Source organism: Mesoplodon bidens (genome assembly GCF_964165515.1).
Source record: "Mesoplodon bidens genome assembly, chromosome: 11".
In the NCBI taxonomy this organism is placed as follows: Eukaryota; Metazoa; Chordata; class Mammalia; order Artiodactyla; family Ziphiidae; genus Mesoplodon; species Mesoplodon bidens.
This window is the reverse complement of record NC_138167.1, coordinates 66,900,190-66,909,520: the sequence shown is the minus strand read 5'-3', so window position 1 is coordinate 66,909,520 and position 9,331 is coordinate 66,900,190.

The following is a 9,331-nucleotide window of genomic DNA, read 5'->3' as shown; positions in this document are numbered from 1 at the left end:
ATCAGAGTACAATAATAACTATCTATAAATGACAGACAGACTTAAAAAGGGCATGGTTAAACATCTGATTACAATGCAATCGATAAATAACCCAAAGATTCCATTTCTACTCCCAGACAGAGGTCTCAAAGTGGCTTGCAATGAGCAGGTAGAATTTTCCCAGAGTGGCTCCCCCTAAAATAATACACGAAAAAACACAAACAACAGATAAGCTACGGCTGCACAGACAGAAAATCAGAGGGAGTATAGTTTAAAAATTCCACTTCCATTCACAGACATAGGCTTCCAAACAGACTGGCTCAGTTTTTAAAAGAGAACAAACCCAGAATTGGCTCTCAGGGAGCCCAAAGTGGCTCAGTTCCCACAGGGGACTGAACCCAGTGTGGCTAGCCCACATGGAGTGGAGAGAAGTCCCAGCCTTCCCATTCCTGTGACAAAACAGTTCTAGCTGACGAATAGTATAATAATTTAGGCTACCATTCACTGGCCACCTTTCCTCACTTTCAAGAATGTACATTGGCCAAACAGAATTACAACAGAATTGCGTTCTTGTCTTAGTCATAGGTTTATCACTATAGGTCGACCAAGCTGCCAAAATTTTCCCCAGGGAAAATTATCAGATGGAATCAAGGAAATGCTTTCCATATCCAATCAAAAAACACTCATGCAGGGACTGGAAACAAACCAGAACCCTCACCAGCAGACAGAACTTACACCAGAAACAAAATGAAAACAAATACAAAAAACAAAATTTGAAAAAATCAGACAGCACAAAGCTCAGAGTGGCTGCTTCCAAGTCCCACTAAGCCAGTGACCTTAGTCCAAGCAGTGCCTTACACGTGGGATTTCCAAAACGGAAAATCCCCAGATGGAAACCAAATGTTCCCCAGATGCAGCCAAATGTTCTTCAGAGGGACAAAGTTGAAGGAGCCCCAGAGTGCACATCCAGGGGACTTACCCAGATTCTGGCAGAGGTGTCTCAATGTCAGACACTATCTTTCTCCTTCCCCCAAATAACTCCTTGGTGTAGGAAATCCGGGCTGGTGCAGGCAGGAGGAAGAAGGGAGTGTCCTCAAGGCAAAAGTGGCCTTGGCAGCTGCTAAGGTGGTCCCTCTTCTGCTGCCCACTCCTGACTTGGAGTGCTGACTGCTGGGATGGTGGAAGGGGTATGACCAGGGCTGGGCCTTTCCAGGCAAGGGTCCCAGGTGATCTGGCCTCTAAAGGAACTTTGCAGCCCTCTGCTCTCTTGAAAGAGGATGGCGTGGAGAAAACCTCAGAGCATCCGATCAAGCCAGGGGACCCTCCTGGGGCTGTGCCCAAGTCGGCCCCACACTGGGCACCAAATTTGAAGATGAATCTGGCCTCTGTACCCTGACACCAAATTAATTCTTGGAGACAGAATTTTGGGTGAAGTAGAAAAGAATAGCTTTATTGCTTTGCCAGGCAAATGTGGCCACAGTGAGCTAATGCCCTCAAAACTGTGCATCCCAACCCAGGAGGATTTGGTGAGGATTTTTATAGCAATGGTTCAAGGGTGGGGTTGCTGATAAGGATTAGGGAGTGTGCAGGGCCTGTACCCCTTTAATCTGGTTTCAGGTAATCTTTTTTTTTTTTTTTTTTGCCATATGTGGGCCTCTCACTGTTGTGGCCTCTCCCGTTGCGGACCACAGGCTCCAGACGCGCAGGCTCAGCGGCCATGGCTCACGGGCCCAGCCGCTCTGTGGCACGTGGGATCTTTCCAGACCGGGGCACAAACCCGCGTCCCCTGCATCGGCAGGCAGACTCTCAACCACTGCGCCACCAGGGAAGCTCTCAGGTAATCTTTTGATGAATTTCTCTGGTTCCTTTAATCTGGCCTCAGGTGGTCATCCCTGGAATGAAGAACGCTACATCTTCCATTTGTTGGAGGTCTTAGTTCTGTAAAAAGCTCAAAGATATTGTTATGTGTATCCCTTGATGTGGAACCAGGACCCTTCCCCAAGGCTACACTATTGTTCTTGGCTGCTCCTCCCTTGTCCCTGCATCCCTTCTCTTCCCTGATTAGTGACTATTTGAACCTGCCCTTTGGAACACAGGGAAGGTCATGGAGGCTAAACAGAAAGGCTCATGCCCAGGAGACCCACAGGGTCAAAGGTGAAACTCTGGGTGAGATTTTTCTTGATTGTACACCTTTCCTCCCACTAAGTTTACCAAAGATGCTGGCAGTGTGGAGCTGGGTGGAGACAACAAAGATGAAAACCTGAGTCCTGGGGTGCCCCTCAGAACACTCCACAATGCTTAGTGTGGCCAAGACCAGCCCACGAGTTAGCCAGAGAGGTTCCCACTGGCCCCTGGAGCAGAGCTGCCACCATGGCCACCTGCAGTACGTCCCCCCCTTTCTGTCCTGCCTTGTCCCTGGGCATGGTTGCCTCCCAACAAGGCTTGCTTGCCCCACGCACAGTGAGCCAAAGGCTGAGATGCCAAGGTTTGCAGCAGAGAAAAGGTTTACTCAGGAGGCATCCAAGAGAGAACACGGGAGAAATGGTGAAGGCTTGGGGTATTTATGAGATAAAGCTGAGGCATGGGGAGCATGGGGAAAGGTGAATGGAGATAAGAAGAAGGTGAGGTAATTGTCGTTCTGCACAGATGCAACTAAGCTACCGGGTCTTCATGGGGAGAGTGTCCAAAGATGGCAGCACCAGCTCCCACTGAGGGTGGAGTTTTTGACCCTCTGAAACCAAGCAGAACCCTGTGGGGCTCCTGGGCACGGGAGCCTTTCTGTTCAGCCTCCATGACCTTCACTGAATTCCAAAGGGCAGGTTCAAACTGTTGCTAATCAGAGGAGGGAGGGGATACAGAGACAAGGGAGGAGCAGTCAAGAAACAATAGTGCAGCCTTGGGGAAGGGGCCTTGTTTGAGATTACCTGAGGCCAAATTGAAGGAGCGGGTCCTGCACATACCCTAATCTTGTCAGCGATCCCACCCTTGAACTATTGGTGTAAAACTTCTCATCAGGGACTTCCCTGGTGTACCACAGCTACTAAAGCCCACATGCCTAGAGCCCGTGCTCTGCAACAAGAAAAGCCACTGCAGTGAGAAGCCCACGCACGGCAACAAAGAGTAGACCCTGCTCAAGAGCAGCCCCTGCTAGATGCAACTAGAGAAAGCCCGTGCACAGCAATGAAGACCCAATGCAAACAAACAAACAAACAAAAAAACTTCTCACCAATTCCTCCTGGGTTGGGACACATTTTCGAGGGGAGGAGCCTGGCAAAGCAATAAAGCTATTCTTTTCTACTTCACCCAAAATTCTGTCTCTGAGATTTGATTCAGCACCAGTGTACAGAGTCCGAGCTTTTGGCATCACCTTTGATGTCAAAAGGTCTCCCAGCAGACACTCACACATGCCCAATTGGAGGGTCAGTGGTCTTAACCAATTTTAACTGGCTTGAGCTCAAACTGGACACTGCTGACTCCAAGTTCCTAAAAAAACAACTTGGGCAAACATCTTACTGTTTAGGCTATGTTAAGCTTAGAGTACATGCAAGTTTTTGTAAAAACAATTGAAGCGAGCTCGATCAGTGAAGGCAGTTTACAGTTTATTATTTATTAATGGCTAACTGATGACTACCCCCGGTTCCACCCCAACTTGACTGCAGGTGTCAGGGCAACACCCCTATGTAGCTGCTGGGGCAAAAGTCCAGGCTGCTGTGTCTACAGGCAGATATAGGAGGGGGTCTGTGGGATGGAGAGGGTGGGGGTCACTATGGATCCAGACTGGGATTGCCTTGAGGGCAGGACTGTGCCTGGCCCACCCTAGTATCCCAGGTTCCTGCCTGAAGTGTGTCCCCGCGTAGGTGCTCAGTGAGTTATTTTTGAACAGGTGAGGGAATCAATGAATGAACCAGCCTTCTCTTCCCTGTGGGAGAAAACAGGGTTCCAAAAGACTGAGCCAGGTGGCCTTCCATCTGATAGGAATCTCATTGCGTGGAGACATGTTTCATATTCTCCTCGAACATTCTGGAGAAGCTGGAAGCAACGAGGCACTGCCGGGTCCCGTGGTACATTTCCTGGAGCCTTTGTTCTGAATGTGCTCAGACCCCAACTGCGTTCCTGATGAGCACAGCGACCGTGGCCTGAGGACTCTGCAGCCCCAGCTCTACTACAGCGACATCCCAGCAGATGGCAGGAGCTGGGACCCTGTGCAGGGCTGGGCCTCACAGGATCAGGGCCTCCGGGGTCAGCTGCCCCATGGGGGTTGGTGGGAAGGCCCAGCCAGCCCTCAGGGGGAGCGTGGGCGAGGGGCCTGGGTTAGGACTGTAGGTGACACTGGGGACAAGATTCGGAGTCCACATGGGAAGGACATATTTTTTTTGGCTGCACTGGGTCTTCGTTGCTGCGCGCGGGCTTTCTCTAATTGCAGCAAGCCTGGGGCTACTCTTCGTTGCAGTGCGCTGGCTTCTCATTGCAGTTGCTTCTCTTTGCAGTTGCTTCTCTTGTTGCAGAGCACAGGCTCTAGGCGCACGGGCTTCAGTAGTTGTGGCACGCGGGCTCAGTAGTTGTGGTTCGCGGGTTCTAGAGCGCAGGCTCGGTAGTTGTGGCACACGGGTTTACTTGCTCCGTGGCAGTTGGGATCTTCGCGGATCAGGGCTCGAACCCGTGTCCCCTGCATTGGTAGGCGGATTCTTAACTACTGCGCCACCAGGGAAGTCCTGGAAGGATCTCTGGGTGAGGGTGAGGCACTGGAGAGGGGTCTGTGTGGTGGGGGTTAGAGAGCGCCTCTGCCCCCCTCGTGGAAACTGACCGTCTCCTCTGCCATCACAGTCTGTGGGATGCTGGGAAGACTTAGTGGACCCCCAGGGAAGGCCTTTGAGCCTGGCCCAGTCTGCACACAGATGCTTGAGGACGCCCAAGGTGAGCCGCCCTCCTCCCCGTTGGCCCCTCCCTCCTTACCAGTTTACCCATCACTGGACCTTCCGCCCTTTCTGGGGAGACCTTCCTTTCTGTAGCTTTTCCTTTCTCTGCGAAGCTCCTGCAGCCTCTCTGCTGTAGCCAAAACCTGGCCTCTGTACACCAGCGCCAAACTGAATCTCAGAGACAGAGTTTTAGGTGAAGTAGAAAAGAATAGCTTTATTGCTTTGTCAGGCGAAGGAGGCCATGGCGGGCTAATGCCTTCAAGTCTGTGTCCTCCTTTTGGAGGGGGAAGTGAGGAGTCTTACAGTATCAGCCTCAAGGAACAGGGTTGTCGATAAGGAACAGGGTAGGTGCAGGGCCTGCCTTCTTCTTCATCCACGGAACATTTGAAAACCATCAAGGTTGGCATCCGGTGGTCCCGTGACGGGTTCTGGTGGTCTCCGAGGTTATCATACTGTGACCTTCTCTCTGGCATGAAGAATGCTCACAAAGGAAGGGAGTGTTAAGGAGTGTTTCAAAAGAGAAAAATAGCAGGTGCACGATACGAATCTAACAAGAAAGGAATCATTTGTGAAAAGCAATATGGAGTGAGTGAGTGAGCTAAAACGGAACACAACAGGATGGAAACAGTTTTTAACTAGTTTTTAGCTGGGACAATTCTGTCCTCCGTGCGCCCACTTCAGCTTCACTCCCTGCTTTGTCCCCTCTTCCCTGTCCCTCCCTCCCTCCCTCCCTCAGCCTCCCTGCCTCCATTCTTTCCTCTCTTGGGCCCCTTTTGCTTCTCTCCATCTGCCCAGCATGTTTTATCTTCCTCCTCTCCCCCTCACTTTCCTCCTCTTCTCCCTCATGGCTGCCTCTTCCCTTCCAGGTTCCTCCCTAATTATTAGGCTTCATTTCTCTTTGTCTGTCTCAGACCCAGCATGAATCAAGGCCTTCAGCGTCTTCCACCCTCTGGGACTTTCATCTCCAAGATGACCCAGCATGAGTCATCTCACGTGACCATAGCCTGAAAAAGCCTTTCTTGGAAATGCCACCCTGGACCCTGAGTCAAGTCCCTGGGTCAAGGCAGATGAGCAAATGTCCCCCTGTGTCTTGCTGTCCTTCCCCCTGCTTCCACAGAGTTTGGAGTCTGTTGTTCATCTTTGCTCCTTTAGTGCTGAAAGCCCATGTTCAGCTGCTACTGGAGGAGCTGCCCCAGTCCTTTGGCACTCTGATAACCAGCCAGCCCGTCTTGGGAAAGACAGAACGTCTGTTGAGAGAGTGGCCTGAGACCCTGCTCTCAACACGGCTGCTCACTCCATCTCTGAGCCCATCTGGCCCTTGGTTCAGCTCCTCTGGTCACAGGCTGTGTCCCTGCACTTCAGCTCGGGGTTTGGGGGGTGCGGTCCTTAAAATAATGGTGGGGTATATTAGTTACCACAAAAATAAAAATTATTGGGACTCCATTCTTGTGTATTAAAAATATTTTATACAGATGAACCAAATTATAGGCTTCTAGTAAAACACTCAAGCAACTTATAATCAAGAGAATTAGAAAGAAAATCTCCTCTTCTTCCATTCCCTGTGTTCATCCTACCCAGCCCTCTCCAGACACGTTGTCTGGTACGGTTGTCCAGTGTACCTGTCCAGACCTTTCTCCATGAACTAAGGACAGATGTGCATGGAAACACACCTGCAGTGGGATTATAAGGAAGTTTCTAATTAAGGTGTGATGCACAGACAGCTAAAGGCACAATTTCCCAAAATGAACGTCCCAGGTAGATCATAAAACAGAAAAGTCAAGCCCCTGGGGACCCACCTTCTGCCCCATCTCATTCCCTCTCCCTGTCTCCCCCAGGATAAACACTCTCCTGATTTCTAACACAATAGGTTGGTTCGTCTTTTTTCTGTGCTTTGTATAAACGCACTCACACACACCAGAACTTTTGGAGTCTGGCTTCTGTCACTCAATCATGTTTGAGGTTCATCCATTCTGCTTCTTATCATCAGTTCTCATTGCTGCATAGAATCCCACTGGGTTCTTCATCAGCTATGTTGGTGATGGACATTGGCTAGAGGCACAGTGACCATGGCTGAGCTCAGGAGGCCATGATGGGTATGAGGGGAACGGAGACCGTCTGAGCTCTGCTTCATCAGAACTGTGTTCTTTCCCCCAGAACATTGCTCATGAGTCCACTCAAAGAATCTCGTCAATCTTTCCCAATCCGATGTGGGAAGGAGCTCTTGTATTGGTCTTAATTTGTATTTCCCTGATTACTAGTGTTACCAAACCAAACTTAGGTTCACTGACCCACGCACAGTAAGGCCAGTCTACTGACACCATGTTGTGGTGAAGGAAAGTGCAGCGTTTATTGCAGGTGCCAAGCAAGGAGTCCAGGCAGCTAGTGCTCAAAAGACGGCCCAACTCCCCAATGACTTTCAGGGAAAATTTTTTTAAAGATCGGGTGAGGGAGGGGAGTGATGCAGCGTGTGATCAGCTTGTAGATATTCTTCTGATTAGTGGGTGGTGAAGTAATTGGGAGTCAACACCCTTAACCTTCTGGTTCCAAACAGTATGGGGTCTACGTGCCTGTGGTCAGCATGAAATTAACATCTTTCGCTGGTGGGGGTTTCAGTATCTGCAAAAACAGCTCAAAGGATATGGTTCAGAATATTATCTAGAGCCCTTGAGGAGGAACTAAAGGTCCTTGACTTTGTTTAATGGTTAAACTATTATATTATTTGGTCTTGCTTGACTGTTTTCCTTTGTTTCTGCATTTTCTCACTTCTCTGATTAAATTTATTCTTTGGAACTCAGGAAAGACCTAGGAGGCTAAAGATTTTCTACAGATGAGAAAGAGGCAGGTGGAGGACATGGCTGGTGTGTATGTATGGGGATGGTCCTGCTCAGTACACTAGGGACAAGATGAAAACAGTATGCTTGCTTTAAACTCTTTTTTAAGTGAAATCCTATCACCTCTCACTCCCTTTCTTCCTGTAAAAGTTGCCTCGACCAACCTGCGACTGGCTTTTCCACTACAGATGAAGTTCCATGGACTTGTTCTAAAAAATTTGCTAATCTTGATAAATACAGAATAATGTAAGACAGAGATGAAAACATCCCTCCCCCCACAGCAGTTGTGAGAGAGAGACCTTGCCGTGTCATAGAAGTAGTTCAAAGAGCTAGTTCAACAAATCTGAACATAAGATTGAACCTTCCATTCAGAGTGTCAGCCTTGTTTTCTGTGCTGTTGGACTCTTGTGTGAACCTTGCTAGCTACTACCAAGTAGCACAGCGTAATGGTGGGAGTAGGGGCTCTGGAGCCAGCTGCCTGGGTTCCAATCCCCTCTCCACCACCTGCTGGATTATGACACTTGGCAAGTTACTTAGCCCCTCTGTGCTTCAGTCCTATAGTGTAAACAGGAGACAGTAGTAGAACTTCCTCATGTGTGGCTGTGAGGCTCAACTGAGGTTGTTTATATTTATATCTACGTGTATTATGAAGAGTGCCTGACCCATAGTAAGCAGTACAGAAGTGTTTGCTGATCTGTTACTAGAAATCTGTCTCTGAAAACAGAGCATTAAACATCAGCTCGGAAAAGGTGTGTAAGACCCATACACTGAAAACACCACTAAGAGAAGGTAAAGAAGACCTAAATACATAGAGAGACGTACCGTGTTCATGGATCGGAGGGCTCACTAATGTTAAAATGTCAATCCTATAGATTCCATGCCAACCCAACCACATTCTCAGGATCCCGCCCCCTTGTGGTAGCTTTGTAATGTGTGAGCTTGGCCAGGCCGAACGACATTTTCCAGAGTTCCCTTCCCAGTAGTTTTGGACCAGGCCTCCGGCACCTTTTCTAGGTGCTCAAGTGTTGTTGGTGTGCTGTCCCAACTCACCACCCTGGTGTGAACACCCTGGTGTGAAGCAGCAACCGGGCCTGCAGCTTCCAGGACTTTCCCCACATCCCCCTCCAGCATCATACTGTCTTTAGCTCCCAGAGGAAGGGCCTCAGCAGGACACCCAGACCACTAAAGTCAGAGGCAAGAATGATTGTATGGGTTTCTGTCTACCCTCATGTGCTCCACAGCTTGTCCTGAGGGTTCCAGCTTATTCTTACCCTCCCACACTTTACATCCATCTTCCCTCCCCAACTGCTCTCTTGCAGACTTCAGCATCAGACATAAGACAGCACCTGACGGAGACTGCTTAACTAGCCCCCACAACTGCAGAAAGTCAGAGTCCTGTAAGAAACCCTTATATGTACCGTGTGATCCAGTAATCCTACCTCTGGGTATATATTGTAAGGAAAGGAAATCAGAATGTCAGAGAGAGAGATCGCTTTGTGATATGTCCCATGTTCAGTGCACCATTATTCACAATGACCAAGATATGGAAACAACCAAAGTGCCCATCAATGGATGAGGGGAATAAGAAGATATTGCATATACATA